The 17,384-nt window shown below is 38.7% G+C and overlaps 1 long non-coding RNA gene across 1 annotated transcript; it reads left to right on the top strand.

The window, feature by feature from the left end:
- Positions 1-413: 413 nt before the first annotated feature.
- On the top strand, positions 414-16,931 carry LOC122674542. Its single transcript, XR_006334992.1, has 3 exons — positions 414-423; positions 6,798-6,804; positions 16,783-16,931. It is a non-coding gene; the product is annotated as an uncharacterized LOC122674542 (long non-coding RNA).
- The last annotated feature ends 453 nt before the right edge of the window (positions 16,932-17,384 follow it).

Here is a 17,384-nt window from a genome sequence, read left to right on the forward strand (position 1 = left end):
TATCAGATGAAGGCAAAGCTAAACGTTCGTAGAGAACTTATCTGGCTCCTTATCGCATTCCTAGTGAGTAGGCTAGAGCTCAGTCATGCAGAAAGGGGAGGGGCTGGACTGTGGGCCTGAGTTTGAGCTGACAAAATGGAGTCAGTGTGGTTCAGCCATACACAAGCCTTCTGCTGCGTTGTAGCCTCACATCCAGCAGGCTTTAAGCAAAAAATCATTTCCTACTAATGTTTAGTCACTTGTGTCTGACGCTTCGCAACCCCACGGACTGCAGCACACCAGGCTTCCCTGCCCTTCACTATCTCCCTGAGATGGCTCAAACTCATGTCCATTGAGTCAGTGATGCCATCCAACCATCTCATCCTCTGTCATACTAATGGGATTCAAAATATGGGACCCCATGGGACTTCCCCTGGTGGCCCAGTGGTAAGACTCCATGCTCCCACTGCAGTGAGAGAGGCTTTTATCCCTAGTGGGGGAATTAAGATCCCACATATCACCTGCATGGCCAGAAAAAAAGAAAAAGAAAAGACACGTGACCTCAAAATATGGCACTTTGGTGTATTGAATATTTTGAACAGAAGGAGTATGAGGGGAAAAAAAGAACACAGCAGAAAGAGGAAGGTCATTCTGACCTCCCCTGCCTTTCTCTTCTCTGAAACAGGACAGCAATCCCCCACTTGAATGCACCCTCCTTGTACCAGGAGGAAGAAAGGCACCCTTATTACCAGAGATAGGGAAATGGAGGCTGAGAAATATGTATAAATAAACTTTGTAAACTAAATCTTATCTTCCTAGTTTCTCCTTTGTCATTGACTACTCATAGTGCAAATATCTCTGTCTTCTCAATTCATCACAAATTTATTGTTTCTTTGTGTACATACTTTTAATTTTTTGGGCTCCAAAATCACTGCAGATGCTGATTGCAGTCATGAAATTAAAAGACGCTTACTCCTTGGAAGGAAAGTTATGACCAACCTAGAGAGCATATTAAAAAGCAAAGACATTACTTTGCCAACAAATGTCCATCTGATCAAGGCTATGGTTTATCCAGTGGTCTTGTATGGATGTGAGAGTTGGACTACAAAGAAAGCTGAGCACCAAAAAATTGATGCTTTTGAACTGTGGTGTGGAGAAGACTCTTGAGAGCCCCCTGAACTGCAAGGAGATCCAACCAGTCCATCCTAAAGGAGATCAGTCCTGGGTGTTCATTGGAAGGACTGATGCTGAAGATGAAACTCCAGTACTTTGGCCACCTGATGCGGAGAGCTGACTCATTGGAAAAGACCCTGATGCTGAGAGGGATTGGGGACAGGAGGAGAAGGGGATGACAGAGGATGAGATGGTTGGATGGCATCACTGACTCGATGGGCATGAGTTTGAGTAAACTCTGGGAGTTTGTGATGGACAGGGAGGCCTGGCGTGCTATGATTCATGGGGTCGCAAAGAGTCGGACATGACTGAGTGACTGAACTGAACTGAGCTGAACTCTGGTCCTTTTCTTTGGGTCTTCATTCTCTAGGGGAGGAGCCCATGTATTTGTAACAATTCAGTAAAATGTATACGTGTTTTTCCTGTTAATCTGTCTTAGATGAGTTTAATTTTCAGATCTAGCCTAAGAGGGTTGAAGAAAACTTTCCTCCCCTGTAATACATCAAGAGCCAAAATGAATAAGAAATGTCAAACATTTTTTTTTCTTTTTATTGTCACTGTTGGCCAAAACTGACCAGCCTTGCCTCAAAACAAAACAAAAACAAACACACACACACATAAAAGATAAGCTGGCTGGTCTGTTTCCAATCATTATTTCCTGAGTACTAACCCTGTATTCCATGTTTCTGTATCTGTTCTCTTACTCAATCGTTGCTATAATGTAAGCTGATATTACTATCAACATTTAACAAATTAAACAACTGGGTTCAAAGAGGCTTGACAAGTCACAGGTAAAAATAAATAGCAAGGCTACAATTGAGATTCAGGTCTTCAGATTCCAAGCTCAGAGCGGATTCCTATTGCTTAGCTCAGAATTTATGTACATCTGTGATTATGTGCTCACTCTAAGGTGCTGCTTAGAATCTACTAACTCTTTCTTCTTCTGCAGGATTTCTCAACCTCAGCACTGTCAACGTTTTTCTTTTCCTCAAGAGGCTGTCCTGTGCACTGTAGGATGTTTAGCAGCATCCCTGTCTTCTACCCACCAAAATTCAGTAGCACCCACTCCCAGCCTTCCCTACCCCTAATCATGCAAAGTCAACCTGAATGGAGAATCACTTTTTTACTTTGTGCTGAGTTCCTTTGGAATTTGCATCTTCTGTTCCCTTCAGTCTGTGAGAACGCTTGGAGTTTCAAATATGGTATGCTGACCTGGAAAACCTCTCTGCCTGTACCCTGTACTGGTACAGAGGTACAGGGTACCTCACCTGCAGTAACTGACATCCTCACTGTGAACTTCTATCTGTTCTTGGAGAGCATCCAAAACCTACTTACATTGTCTTGATTCTGTGCAAGCTTATCCAATCTACTTGATGCAGTGACTATTCAAGACCAGGCTTAAAATTGAATTGGCTGCTCCAAAATGATTTACTGGAGGCTTCTGGAAATGTCCCCCACAACTGGATTAACTATTTTGATTAATTTGGCCTGTCAGTTTGTTGGGAAGGAAGGGGAATAGCCGTTTAATTTATTTATTCACTTAATTTATTCAACTTAATAATTTATTTAGATTCATTGCTTTATTTAACTGATACTGGGACTGAGAAGGCTTTTTAAAATTTTTTTTACTGAATTGAAAAGCTAAATTTATCAGATCAGTTGTGCATTTAGACTCAATCTGGATGCAGCGTCTATCTTAGCACAAATTATTTCATATCCTTTATTTCCCAGAGAATGTAGTTCAGTTAATAAATAATCAATTTTCAGAGGCTATTTCTAACCACTCTTTTCTTTTTACAGCAGAGAGGATAGGATGATTTTTTTCTTACATTTCAGAAACTATTTTAAAAAATAAATGTTTGAAGAGCACTTGTGCTTGTTTGATCATGCCTTTCAGGCAAGAGAGAGTATTGTTAGTGTGTACATAGAGCTCAGAACAATCAGTGTGTGTCATTGTAGTCCATGGTGGATTTCCTGTGCGATGGAGGGAAGAATAAGAGGAGACAGACCAGAGGGTGCACGTCACACTAGATTTCTTAGGAAGCTCGTAAAAAGGATTTACTGTATTTTGATTAATCCATCCTTCATCCACCTTGAGTGTCTCCATGGCAACCAGATATTTGTTTCCCAAAGATGGTCTTTCAGACTGTGGAAGGTTCATTCAGCTCCATACAAAACCCCCTGTATTCCTGAGGCCCACATCTTTGAAATTCTGCATGCATAGACAACCACTCCCAAGCCCTTGTCTGTGTTACTGATCCCAGTGCTAGTATCATTTTATCAATGACAAGGCATGATCAATTGTTTAAAGCATTTTCTCAGAGCCAACAGAAACATCTGTTTTATCTCTATTCCTCAAAAACAAAATTTAAGTGTTTTAAACTCAGCCTAAAGGAAGCTAGCTAAATGGTCATTACAGGGCTTGAAAACATATATACAGCATCACATATTGGTTAGAGTATTTCAGAGCATCCACCAATTAAATGGTCTCATAAATTTAGAAATTACCTTTTATCAAAAGTTAATGATCCCTTTTTCAAAACAAAGTTATAAAGCAGAATCTAATTCAAGATATACTAACATGCAAAGAACATATATTTTATAAATGAGGACGAGATGATTTGCCCATAGTCTCACATTAGTCAGAAACTGACCTGAAATGAGGGCATGGAGACCCAAACTCCCAGCACTTAGCTCTCCCTACCCTACAGCAGGTCTGCCTGTCTTTGTCCTCAGGGGAGCCTGAACAATGCCCTGGTGATATGTTTTGTGAGTCTTCTACTTCCTGGGAACAGGAAACCCCTCTGTCCTGCCTCAAGTCCACCTCTCTACTTCTGAATATGGAAAGATGGCATGGATGGATGGATAGACAGATGGAAGGAAGGAAAGCTCTGTATTAAAAGTCTGGAAAATATTTAACTTTTTTTTTACACATATCCCCAAAAGGTGTTATATGAGGGAAATTCTTTTTAAATGTCTTGTATTCTTTTTCATGACCATGAATGACTTAAAATCAACAAAAACAAAAGAAAAGCATTTCCATTTTGGAAAAAAAAGTTATTTTTCAGGTTTCAAATAACACTCCAAAATAAATTTATCTTTAATGTAAAAACAAACCAAAAAACTGACCATTTGTGAAACTGTAATGCAGTAATTTGGATTTGCACAATTTCTCTCATTATTTGATTTTTTTTTAAAAAAATCATCATTTGGTTTGTAATGCTGTTATTAATGATTAGGGTAATAAAATCATGTTCTTTTACCCATATTATGGGGCTAATAATTTCAACATTTATTTATTTATTTAGCCTAAAAGTAATATTGAATTAGTCTGACACACAGTTTAGGAATCATAACTTGAATTATTGGAATTCATTCAGGAAACCCAGCCTCACTTAAAATTGCTGCTGTCTGCAGTATAATAAATGTGATCGATGGCCTTCTGCAGCAACGTAGCTCAGCTGCTCCTCCATTGCTGAGAGAGTTCTCTTTATGTGTGTGCCTGTACAGATTTCTTCAACATTCTGCAACTGCTTCCAACAGGAGCTAGTTTTGAACCTCCTGTTCACAGTTATTTAAGAATAGACTATTATTTTCCATTTACCACGGATCAATTTAGATCACCTATAACAAAAAGAAGCTTACTGAAGATCAATGACTTGTAAAAAAGTAAAAATATACTCAGAGAGAATCTTTATCAGTTCTGCTTCCCTTGGTTCTTTGTCATTTTGAGCTAGAGGAATAAAATTGGTTTCTACTAGTAGCTAGAAATTTCCCATGATCATCAAATTAGGCATATTAACAAAAGAAGACTTAAGTTAGTCTACTGTTGCTTTTTAAGAAATAGATGTATAAATAAACTTCCAAAGTAAAAGCAGATTGTATCAATGCACCCCCAACATTTTTCCAATTCTGATCTCCCTCTACTGGATTTCCTCCTTCCTTCCTTGTATTTCCCACTCAAATTAGTCATTTTAGAACTAAATTATTTGATACACCTCTTGTAATTGGTTATGACATAACTGTGTATGAGGATAAGGCAGATAATTTAAGAAATACCCTAGGCTAACTTGGGAAATATTTAACTCATAAATCACTTCTTTCATTTTGTAAATTTATAAACCTAATTAAATATTTGCAAAGAAAAACAACTGCCCAGAAGCCTTATCAGCCTTTTATCCTAAATATAGTTACAGAATCTTAAATCATAAACTTTTTTATTTGAAAGAAATCTTAAAGACTATTTTATACACAGTGAGACTAAGGTACACTGAGGCTGAGTTATTTACCCAGTTTTGGAGCATGAGTTATTTAAGGAATCCAAATGCTCCCTGAAAACTCTCCATCCTACTATTCTTTTCCATGAGGAGAGAGGAATGAAAGTCACATACACAACCTTCCTCATTCAACACAACAGTCTTGTGAGATACATATTATTCTGATAGAAAAGAGAAAGAAGAGTCTTCTGAGACTCTGAGAAGTTACAGAATTTGTCCAAGGTCCAACAGATAATATGAGAAGTGGAATTTGAATCTCAAATTGTAACCTAAGGGGATTCCATGAGCAGCCTCAATCTTTAGCCATATCCAAGTTCAGACTACTGATGAAAGGCATTGATAAGAAGAGAATGTTTTGGACCTTCTCTGGCAGTCTAGCACTTAGGAGTTCTTACTTCTAATGCAGAGGGTGCAGGTTCAATCCCTGGTCAGGTACTAAGATCCCACATGCCAGGCAACCAAAAAGAGAGCAAAACAAAACATAATATTTTACTGATGATTGAAAGTATACATTGAAGAAAATTCATATCACATTTAACATTAGGCAGAACCTTCATAAAATTCTTCTTTAGGTATTTGTTATCTCCCTGCAAAAGTTTCCTATCCCCCATAGACTAGAGATTTCTATTCTATGATGCTACAAGTAGCAATGCAAATAATCAATGTGTACTCCATAATAAAGGAGAGAAGTGAATTTTATTCAAGCTGAGAGCTATAACCTGGGAGAGACAGACTCATGAAACACTTGAATTGTGTTCTGATGGTTTACAAAATGAAGGAGGCTTAACAGGCAACAATTGCTAAATTGTTCACCAAGAATTAGGATTGGAAGGAATCCCCTAGAGGGCCAGTGGTTAGGACTCCGAGCTCCCACAACAAGAGGTTTAGGTTCAAACCCTGATTGGGGAATTAAAACCCTGTATGCCATGCAGTGCAGGGGGAAAAAAATTAGGAGTATAAGCTGATAAGAGGTAAGGGTGCTTGTTTAGCAAGGATTCCTTGGGGTCTGAAATTGTTGCACAGTTACAAGGGGAGAACTTGAGTCCATAAGACTGTACTTGGCTAGCAGATATTGTTTTGAAAAATGGCTTGTGCTATCCTTGAGTTTGATACAGTTCAGAAAATTCAGGAATTGATGCAGGAAAGTGTCGGAAACCACACCCACAATGGCCACTCAGCTGCATTTTGGATGCCTGAACCATAGTTCTTCCATTGCCATTATTAAATGATCTTAAACATGTCATTACAAGGGAAAGGAATTATAACTGCTTGATTAACACAGAAGACAAGGTTAGTAAAAAGATGGCCTATCGCCAAGGCTGTATACTAGAAATACTGCAAATGCTTCACTTTAAAAATGAGGGGTAGAAGTGGGGTACATAGTCAAGCTATAAACAAAACCCAAGATGCCAAAAAAATGCCAAACTGAAAGTCCAAGCAGCATGAGGAAGCTGAAGGCAAAATGACTCACAGAGTTCTTGGAGTTGGATGGCTCTCTAAACGCTGTGGGCTAGTCCAGTTCAGTCAGTCACTCAGTCCTGTCCAACTCTTTGTGACCCCATGGGCTGCAGCATGCTGGGCTTCCCCATCCATCACCAACTCCTGGAGCTTGCTCAAACTCATGTCCATCGAGTCGGTGATGCCATTCAACCATCTCATCCTCTCTCGTTCCCTTCTCCCACCTTCAATCTTTCCCAGCATCAGGGTCTTTTCAAATGAGTCAGTTCTTCACATCAGGTGGCCAAAGTATTGGAGTTTCAGCTTCAGCATCAGTCCTTCCAATGAATATTCAGGACTTATCTCCTTTAGGATGGACTGGTTGGATCTCCTTGCTGTCCAAGGGACTCTCAAGACTCTTCTCCAATACCACAGTTCTAAAACATCAATTCTTCTGTGCTCTGCTTTCTTCATGGTCCAACTCTCACATCCATACATGACTACTGGAAAAACCATAGCTTTGACTAGACGGTCCTTTGTTAGCAAAGTAATGTGTCTGCTTTTTAATATGCTGTCTAGGTTGGTCATAACTTTTCTCCCAAGGAGCAAGCATCTTTTAATTTCATGGCTGCAGTCACCATATGTAGTGATTTTGGAGCCCCCAAAATAGTCTGTCATTGTTTCCATTGCTTCCTCAGCTATTTGCCATAAACTGATGGGACCAGATGCCATGATCTTCGTTTTCTGAATGTTGAGTTTTAAGTGAGGACAAATTCTCAGGAAGGATCCTTCAGCCCATGCCCTGTGCACAGAGAGTTGGACCAGGGATGTGTGCATAAAGCTAAGAGTTTTGGAGGGTTGTTCCAGCTCTGAGATGATTTAGAAAACATTACCCAATAAACAAAGCTAGTGGAGGTGATGGAATTCCAGTTGAGTGATTTCAAATCCTAAAAGATGATGCTGTGAAAGTGCTACACTCAATATGCCAGCAAATTTGGAAAACTCAGCAGTGGCCACAGGACTGGAAAAGGTCAGTTTTCACTCCAATCCCAAATAAAGGCAATGCCAAAGAATGCTCAAACTACTGCACAATTGCATTCATCTCACAGGCTAGTAAAGTAATGCTCAAAATTCTCCAATCAAGGCTTCAACAGTACGTGAACTGAGAACTTCCAGCTGTTCACGTTGGTTTTAGAAAAGGCAGAGGAACCAGAGATCAAATTGCCAACATCTGCTGGATCATCAAAAAAGCAAGAGAGTTCCAGAAAAACATCTATTTCTGCTTTACTGAATATGCCAAAGCCTTTGACTGTGTGGATCACAATAAACTGTGGAAAATTCTGAAACATATGGGAATACCAGACCACCTGACCTGCCTCTTGAGAAACCTGTATGCAAGTCAGGAAGCAACAGTTAGAACTGAATATGGAACAACAGACTGGTTCCAAATAGGAAAAGGAGTACATCAAGGCTGTATATTGTCACCCTGCTTATTTAACTTATATGCAGTGTACATCATGAGAAATGCTGGACTGGATGAAGCACAAGCTGGAATCAAGATTGCAGAGAGAAATATCAATAACCTCAAATATGCAGATGATACCATCCTTATGGCAGAACGTGAAAAAGAACCAAAGAGCCTCTTGATGGAAGTGAAAGAGGACAGTGAAAAAGTTGGCTTAAAGCTCAACATTCAGAAAACTAAAATCACTTCATGGCAAATAGATAGGGAAACAGTGGAGATAGTCACTGACTTTATTTTTCTGGGCTCCAAAATCACTGCAGATGTTGATTGCAGCCATGAAATTAAAAGACACTCACTCCTTGTGTGAGGCGAGCAGAAGTAATGCCATGGCAGGCAGCTTAGATTAGGAGTAGGCCTTCCTACTTCTGGGTGGTAAGATGATCAGGCCACCTGGATCAGCTTTCGCTTAACACTGACCGCTGTTTGCCAATTAGGAACAGGGCGGAAAGCCCCGGGAAAGTCCCACGGGCGCGAAAGTTTTGACCAATGAAATTGCTTTGCAATCCGCTAAACCAACTACCAGTGGCGTGTGCTCACCCTATAAATTTGTGTAACAGCTTGGGCTCGGGGCTCTCTGACCCCGCACAACTGCGTTGGATGCAGCAGGAGCCCTGACTCGAGTCAGCAATAAACTTCCCTTTTTGCAAGTTGCATTGTCTTGGAGGCCTTCTCTCTTCCCGCTTGGGGATTGAGACATCGGGCATAACACTTGGAAGGAGTTATGACCAACCTAGACAGCATATTAAAAAGCAGAGACATTGCTTTGCCAACAAAGTTCTGTCTAGTCAAGGCTGTGGTTTTTCCAGTGGTCATGTATGGATGTGAGAGTTGGACTATAAAGAAAGCTGAGTGCTGAAGAATTGATGCTTTTGAACTGTGGTGTTGGAGAAAACTCTTGAGAGTCCCTTGGACAGCAAGGAGATCCAACCAGTCCATCCTAAAGGAGATCAGTCCTGGGTGTTCATTGGAAGGATTGATGTTGAAGCTGAAACTCTAATACTTTGGCCACCTGATGTGAAGAGCTGACTCATTTGAAAAGACCTTGATGCTGGGAAAAATTGAGGGCAGGAGAAGGGGATGATAGAGGATGAGATGGTTGGATGGCATCACCAACTCAATGGACATGAGTTTGAGTAAATTCTGGGAGTTGGTGATGGACAGGGAGGCCTGGCGTGCTGCAGTTCATGGGGTCGCAAAGAGTCGGACACAACTGAGCAACTGAACTGAACTGAACCCAATATAGTTCCTAGAAGGATATAAAGCAGTATATCTTTGTGACCTGAGGTCGGAAGCAATTTCCTAAACATAATTTTCAAAAGTAGAAACTTTAAAGCAAACTACTGATAAACACTGTTATATCTAGACCAAGAATTTCTATTTAATGAAGCATGCCAGGGTGAACAATGAATAGAGAAGAATACATGAATATATTTGTGATGTCTATGAAGGAAGGGCTTCCCAGGTGGCACTAGTGGTAAAGAACCTGCCTGCCATTGCAGGAGATGTAAGAGATGTGGGTTCAATCCCGGGGTTGGAAAAATCCCCTGGAGAAGGAGATGGCAGCCCACTCTGGTATTCTTGACTAGAGAATCTCATGGACAGAGGAGCCTAGCAGGCTACGGTCCATGGGGTTGCAAAGAGTCGGACACAACTGAATCTGCTTAGCACAAATGGGAAAGAAAGGGTTAAGTGATCAGCCTGCAGTCTCTCCTCTTCTCTGATTGGGGGATAGAGAGTGAGGGCAGAAATAAGGCAGGTGACTAGACCATATCTCCTTGGAAACATGCTAATGATTACCTCCTAACAAAAGAGCTAAAGGGGTTTGCTAGCAAGAGAGTCCTTATCTATGGAATGCTGCTAACAGGAAGAAGCTGGTTGGTTTGAATTGCTTCTGATAAACAAGCCAGGAATCCATGGCTCAAGGGGAAATGTTATGTAATGGATAAAACCATCTGAGTATAAATTGGAGATGTTCATGACCTAGTTGACAAAATATTGATTTATCCCATTTTTCTTTCGTTTCTTTCTTTGTTTCTTTTCTTTTTTTTCTTTTTGGTCTCACTCTGCCTCACGTGGAACCGACTAGGGACTGAACCCATGCCCCTGCATTGAAAGGATGGAATCTTAACCACTGAACCACCAGGGAAGTTCCTCCCTCCCCACTGCCACATGCCCCCTACCATTTCTAATGAACTCAACTTGATCACATGATTAAGATAGTGCTTGTGTGTGCTCAGTCGTGTCTGACTCTGTGACCTCATAGACTGTAGCCCACCGGGCTCCTCTGTCCATGGGATTTCCCAGGCAAGAATATTGGAGTGGGTTGCCATTGCTTCCTCCAGGGAATCTTACATGGTTAAGACAATATCTGCCAAATTTCTCCACATGTTATTGTTTTCCCTTTCTTAACTGTAAACAAAGAACAAAAGAGCATTTTTGCTCCCTATCTAATTCTACACAGATTTACCCACTGCAGTCTCTAATGAACAGTGTACATTGGGCTTCTGACAGAAAATTAAGGTGAAACAAGATGAAGATTTTGGTTCCAGAAGATGGTAAGTACAGGATGCTATGTGCTTTGGACAAGCAGTTCCCCTAGATAGTTAGATATATAATCTCAGAAGAAAATTTTTTGAATCTAGTTTCTTGCATATTTTCATTCATAGAAAAGCACTAAAATCATTAAGTTGAGATATTTGTTCTTTGTGACTAGTAGAAATCTTTTACCAAAATGTATCCTTGACTGCTGGAGAAGGAAATGGCAATCCACTCCAGTACTCTTGCCTGGAAAATTCCATGGACAGAGGAACCTGGTAGGCTACAGTCCATGGGGTCACAAAGAGTCGGACAAGACTAAGCAACTTCACTATATATATATCCTTGACTGCTTGTATTCCCCAGCCAAAAATCACAGTTAAATTGGCTTCTTTCTCCACGTTTTCAGAGCAGCTTTCTCAGAGGTATTGAACAGCTGTCTCCCAGGCTACATTCCTCAGTAAAAGTCTGAAAAAACTTAAACTTACAGCTTTTATGTTGTGTGTTTTTCTTTCAGTTGACATAATATATACCTTTTAGAGAGATATTTTGGACTTCCCAGGTGGCACTAGTGGTAAAGAACCTGCCTGCCAATGCAGGAGATATAAGAGATGCGGGTTTGATCCCTGGGTCAGGAAGATCCCCTGGAGGAGGACATGGCAACCCACTCCAGTATCCTTGACTGAGAAATCCCATGGACAAAGGAGCCTGGTAGACTAGTACTACAGTTCATGGGGTCGCAAAGTCAGACATGACTGAAGTGATTTAGCACTCCCAGAGAGATGTTTTGACACTATGTGAGAATCCTGTTTGTCATCACATTTCACTCATACATTTTAGGCTCCCTTGATGACTTTCCTCTAAGGTAATTATTCTATGTTCATTGTCAAATGGCAATTTTCTAATTGAATCAATTGTTCTGCATTCATTAGCTGGCATTCTGGTGTAAAAAAGAGCTTTCCCTTCCCCAACCACTCCCCCCATTTCTTTTTAAATTTTTATTAAAGTATAGTTGATTTACAATGTTGTGTTAACTTCTCCTGTACCTGAAAGTGAATCAGTTATACATATGTATATACTTTTTTAGATTCTTTTTTGGATTATTTTCCTATATAGAACATTACAGAGCATTGAGAAGAGTTCCCTGTTCTATCCATTAAATCCTTATTAGTTATCCATTTTATATATAGTAGTATGTATATGTCAATCCTTATCTCCCAATTTACAACCCCCCCATCTTTCCTTCCTGGTAAGCATAAGTTTGATTTTTATATCTATGAGTCTATTTCTATTTTGTAAATAAGTCATTTTTATCATTTTCTTAGATTTCACATATAAGGGATATCATATTTTTCTCTAACTTACTTCACTCAGTATGACAATCTCCAGGTCCATCCATGTCACTGCAAATGGCATTATTTGTTTTTTTATGGATGAATAACTTTCCATTGTATATATGTACCACACCTTCATTACACATTCCTCCATCTATGGACATTTAGTTTGCTTCCATGTCCTGGCTATGGTAAATAGTGCTACAGTGAACACTGGGGTGCATGTATCTTTTTGAATTATGGTTTTCTCCAAGTATATACCCAGTATACATTGAAGTACATACTGGGAGTAGGAGTAGGATCACTGAATCGTATGGTAGTTCTAGGTTTAGTTTTTTTAAGGAACCTCTATACTGTTCTCCATAGTGGCTGCACCAATACATTCCTACCAATCATGTAAGGGGGTTCCCTTTTCTCCACACTCTCTCCAGCATTTACTGTTTGTAGACTTTTTGATAATGACCATTCTGACTGGTTTGGGGTAATACCTCCTGGTAGTTTTGATTTGCATCTCTCTAATAATTAGTGGTGTTAAGCATCTTTTTATATGTTTGTTGACCATCTATATGTCTTTTTGGAGAAATGCCTATTTAGATCTTCTGCCCATTTTTTTATTTGGCTCTTTGTGGTTTTCTTTTTTGAAAAATATTGAGCTGCATGAGCTATTTGGATATTTTAGAGATTAGTCCCTTGTCAGTTGCTTCATTTGCAAATATTTTTTCCCATTCTGATGGTTGTCTTTTCATCTTGTTTGTGGCTTCCTCTGCTGTTCCAAAGCTTTTAAGTTTAATTAGATCCCATTTGTTTATTTTTGTTTTTATTTTCATTACTCTAGGGCGTGGGTCAAACAAGATATTGCTGTGATTTATGTCAAAGAGTGTTCTGCCTATGTTTTTCTCTAAAAATTTTATAGTGTCTGGTCTCATATTTAGGTTTTAATCTATTTTTAATTTATTTTTGTGTATGTGTTAGGGAGAGTTCCAATTTAAAAAGAGATAATTGCATATATTTTTTGGAAAAAAAATCATGATTTGAAAAGAAAATCAAAGTGACAGCAGTATTTAATACTGAAATAAAAAAAAAAATGAAAAACCTACATTTCAAATTTGTGAAATATGCCATGATTAATGCTCTGAGGAATATCTGTAGCCTTGAATGCTCTAATTTGAAGACATAAATTTAACATTTCCACTCAAGATATTAAGAATAACAATAAGCAAGCAAACTAAAATAAAATGTGGAAAATGACAGAATAAAAACAAGCAAGAAAACTAATGAAATAGATAACAACAAAGGAGAGCTAGTCAATATAACCGGAAAGGATGTGTAGTATAAATGTGGTGTGTGTGGCCACAAAACAATATGTCATGATCAAGCAAACTTTCTCTTGTCAGTTCAAGGATGGTTAACCCAAAACTACCAATATATATATTTTAAAAAACTATCAATATAATTTACAGTGTTAGATTTAACAAAGAGAAAGTCTTTGCTAAATCTTTTCAATAGATTTAGATGAAAACACATCATAAAATTCAATATTCATTTATGATAAAACTCTTAGCAAAGTAGGAATAGAAGACATCATCTTTAAACTCCTCAATGGTATTGTAAAACATTAATCAATAGAAACCTGAATTAAATAGAATTAGAAGACCAGAGGGGGAGCTCTCATACCCTATGATGGTAACAGAGGCCAATGGGAAAAAGAAAGACTCCTTTCCTGGCAGGGACTCAGCCAATCAAAAGTCATGTGTTCTTTGGTTACTATAGCCCTCCCATCTTCCTTTTCCTCCTTATAAAAAGCATGCTCCTTTCTTTGTCCTTCAGGAACTTGCATGTGACTCACCATAACTACAGACCCTGAATTGCAATTCTCTGCTATCCAGGATAAACAAGTACTTACTGGAGAAATATCTGGTTGTCTATTTGTTTCAGGTCAACAGTTTGGTAAAATCATGTAAAAGAATAAAAGTCTAAAATAATACTGAAAAGTAAAAGAGGAGATATTTAAATTTACTATAAAGCCGTATAAATGAAGACAGTATTATATAGGGACTAATTCGCTCAGTCATGTCCAATTCTTTGTAATCCCATGGACTGAAGCCCACCAAGCGCCTCTGTCCATGGAATTCTCCAGGCAAGAATACTGGAGTGGGTTGCCATTTCCTTCTCCAGGGGATCTTCCCAGCTTAGGGATCAAACCCAGGTCTCCCACATTGTAGGCAGATTCTTTACCACTGAGCCACCAGGGAAGCCCAACAAATATATGAAAGGCCCCAGAAACACAATCAATCATATGAGGCTCTAATGTGTTAGATGTTAAAGCAAATTGCTAGGAAAATAATGGATAACTAAGTAAATGATCCTGAGTCAACTGGATTACCGTATGGGAAAAGTAAAGTTAGATTTTATTTCATGAAAAAACTCCAAAAGAATATCAAACTTAATTGTAAAAATAATTATTTAAAAATTTCAGGGAGGGATAAATTAGAAGTTTAAGATTAATGTATACAGATACATTAGTGAAGTCACTCAGTCGTGTTCAACTCTTTGCGACCCTGTGGACTGTAGCCTACCAGGCTCCTCCGTCCATGGGATTCTCCAGGCAAGAATACTAGAGTGGGTTGCCATTTCCTTCTCCAAGGGATCTTCCCAACCCAGGGATTGAACCTGGGTCTTCTGTATTGCAGGCAGACGTTTTAACCTCTGAGCCACCAGGGAAGCCCTGCCCAACAGATACATTACTACATATAAAATAGATAACCAACAGGACCTACTGTGTAACACATGGAACTCTAGTCAATATTTTATAACAACTTGTAAGGGAAAATAATCTGAAAATATATATGTATGTGTGTGTGTGTATATACACATATATATATGTGTGTATACATATATATATATATATATATGTGTGTGTATATATATATATATAAATCACTTCTCTGTACACCTAAAACCAACACAACACTATAAAGCAACTACACTTTCATAAAAAATAATAGAAATTAAAATTCAGTAGAAAATGTATAATATTTTTAAAACTTTGGAGCAATGATGGATTTCTTAACAATGAAATAAAAAAATTTTAAAACAGAAATCATAAAGAAAAAAGTGTAAATTTTGGTACTTTGATATTAAAACTTTCAAACAAAATCATTGTCATAAGCTTTTATTCAAAGACAAACCACAAAAGATTATGTTAACAAAGAAATTAGTTGATCTGAAAAAATGGAAAATTTTATTCGAGCCAAATTGAGAATTATAACCTCAGAATTATAATCTCAGAAAGTTCTGAGAACTGTTCTGCCCATTAGAAGTTTAGGCACAGTTATGCATAAGTTTTTGAGATAAGGGGCTATATAATAAATGATGTATTATTTACAGTTTATGCAATCCAGATCTGGCCCTTTACAAGATTAAGGAGGAATGTTATCTTGTAAGGAATTGTCTTGTTGATGCCAGAAGAATGTTGCTGTTTAGGTTTGAACAGGTATTTCTGCTGATGGGGGAGGTCTGGTCAATGCATAATGCAGATACACAATGCAGATACAGCAGAGGGAGAGAAGGCAAAAGGGCAGAGAAATTTTTTTATGTTTAAATCTTTGTCTTGCCATAAAATATGAATTTTCTTTCACAGTATTCAGAATATAAAGAGAACAAATCAATGAAAAGAGGCAAAGAGAACATCGAAATTACATTGGGTTTTTAAAAAAAATAACATTTGTTTTATTTTTGCTTATTTATTTGGCTGTCCTGGGTCTTAGCTGTGGCCTGCAGAATCTTTGATCTTTGTTCTGGCATGTAGAATTTTCAGTTGTGGCATGTGGAATCTATTTTCCTGACCAGGGATGGAACCTAGGCCCTCTGAGCCACTGGACCACCAGGAAAGTCCTGGTTTGTGTTTCTTCTTAAGATAAAGAATTGATCTTGCAATTCACAAATGAAGAATAACCAAAGAACATGTAGAAAAGTTTTTGATCTTTTCAGTATTCAGGAAAGTACACAATAAAATGTAATTAGATATTTTATAATTATCAGACTGACAAAAATTTTTGTCATATAATATCAAGTATTCACAAGGATGTGGGGAAACAGGAACATATACGTTGCTAGAACTTGTTTGAAAAATTATTGGAGTAATACCTATTAACTTGAAATTAGCATACCCTACAACACAGAAATTTTTTCACTCTTTATTATCTCTAACACAAGTACATAAAGAAACTTAAACAAGTATGTGTTTTGCCCGATGTCCGAATCCCCGAGCGGGAAGAGAGAAGGCTTCCAAGACAATGCAATTCGCAAAAAGGGAAGTTTATTACTGACTCGAGCCAGGGCTTCTGCTGCAACCAACGCAGTGGTGCGGGGTCAGAGAGCGCTGAGCCCACGCTGTTACCCAAATTTATAGGGTGTGCATAAACAGTTGGTAGCTGGCTTAAGCGGATTGGTTACATGTTTGCAAAGCAATCTTATTGGCCCAAACCTTCGCGGGCTTTTTTTCAAACTTGGATGTTCGCAGGCTTTTCAGCTTTTCCCTGATAGGTTCCCTCTTTCTTACTAGGCGCATGTTGATTGGCTGGCTCCAGGTGGCCTGATAATCATGTTACCCCAGAAAACCAGGCCTACTCCTAATCTAGGCTGCCTGTCATGGCATTAGCCCTGGCAGCCTTATATATACTACATTGCAACAAGAAAATTTCTTTTTAAAACAGCTCATCAGTCAGTTGGGAGATGGATAAACAAATGTTGGCATGTTCACGGGGTAGAATGAGCTTCCCTGGTAGCTCAGTGGTAAAGAATTTGCCTGCCAAGCAGGAGACTCGGATTTTGATTCCTGGGTTGGGAAGACCCTCTGGAGAAGGAAACAGCAACCCACTCCAGTTCTCTTGCCTGGGAAATCCCATGGACAGAGGAGCCTGGCTGGGCTACAGCCTATGGGGTCACAAAAGAATCCAACATGACTTAGCATTTAAACAACAGAGTAGAATATGGATTACCATTTCTATGGAAAGAATCAATCTATATGGATCAACAGATCTCAAAAGACAATGCTGACAATAGATAAAAGTTGCAGAATCATGCATTGATTCCATTATGTAGTTTTCAAGATACATAAAATAT

Source organism: Cervus elaphus, chromosome 18 (assembly GCF_910594005.1).
Source record: "Cervus elaphus chromosome 18, mCerEla1.1, whole genome shotgun sequence".
Taxonomy (NCBI): domain Eukaryota; kingdom Metazoa; phylum Chordata; class Mammalia; order Artiodactyla; family Cervidae; genus Cervus; species Cervus elaphus.